This window comes from Gavialis gangeticus, unplaced genomic scaffold (assembly GCF_001723915.1).
Source record: "Gavialis gangeticus isolate Ggan-Ray unplaced genomic scaffold, GavGan_comp1, whole genome shotgun sequence".
NCBI classification, from domain to species: domain Eukaryota; kingdom Metazoa; phylum Chordata; order Crocodylia; family Gavialidae; genus Gavialis; species Gavialis gangeticus.
In genome coordinates this window covers 1,649,079-1,650,101 of record NW_017729031.1, presented here as the reverse complement: position 1 = coordinate 1,650,101, position 1,023 = coordinate 1,649,079, and the positions used below count along the sequence as shown (strand labels likewise).

At 40.6% G+C, this 1,023-nt stretch overlaps 1 protein-coding gene across 3 annotated transcripts in view; it reads right to left on the bottom strand.

Annotated features, from left to right (window-relative positions):
* Window positions 1-1,023, bottom strand: part of CCDC148 (coiled-coil domain containing 148) — a 186,214-nt gene that overhangs the window by 8,803 nt on the left and 176,388 nt on the right. The window lies entirely within an intron of this gene.

Below are 1,023 nucleotides of genomic sequence, written 5' to 3'. Positions count from 1 at the left end.
CCCTCTCATTCTCCCCTTCTTGTGACTGGATTAGAAGAAAGTGTTTTTGCTTTTCCTCCCTTTAATGTGTAGGATCATTTCTTTTGCCATTCCTCATTTTCTTATGTTTTTTCCTCTCTTCAGTTACTCTGATTAAGAGTTGTTTTAATGAACTCTAAATTGCCCTCTCCCCTCCACCTCCTATTACCTCCTTTCTTTTCCTCTGCTCCTAATCCAGCTTCAGTCTCTGATTTCTATATTCCCATCCCTCTACATGCAGCTTGGCTACTTCCTTCTCCAGTTGCTCTCTACCTGAGCATCACTGGTACAAAACAGAGAGGACTGGAACTTGCCCCCAGTTCCAATGGCTACCAGAAGTAGAGACTGTGCAGAATGACCCAGGTTACCCCAGTACTGAGCATCAATCATGCTGGGGACAGTGTATGTGCAGGATGATCAGCACAAAAGAAGCATGAGTGAATGGACCATGCTCAGCACAGGCAGACTTTAGCTGAAAAAGCTCCAGCACACACTCTAAAATAAACACATGAACCCCAGGCAGACAGCATAGAAACATTTCAGCCTGAATGATTACAGTTTGGCAAAGTTATAATCAACCAAGAACAGGCCTTTATAATGGAAAGTGCTGGACAACATTAATGACAAGTAATATCTAACTTCAGGGTAAACCAGAGCAAAATGTGTTCTGTTAAAACAGTGTACCACTGCTTTTAAGTACACTTTCTGCATTTGCATACGAGAACATGACAGTATTTTTAAACATACGGAGATAGCATGTGGGGCAAAATCAATCAATCAATAAACCTATTGTACCCTTTCTTAATTTCTATTTCCAGCAGAAGTAGGAATGGCCCCCAGCAATCTTATTCTGAGTATAGGAGTATAATTATTCCAATTTGGTGTTTTTCTTTATGGCTGACTAGGCTCTATACCTCCTCCATCCAACCCATGCATATTAAATTCCAACACGATGCCCATACTCTAAAGTTAGACATATACTGATTATACTATATACTGTACCAA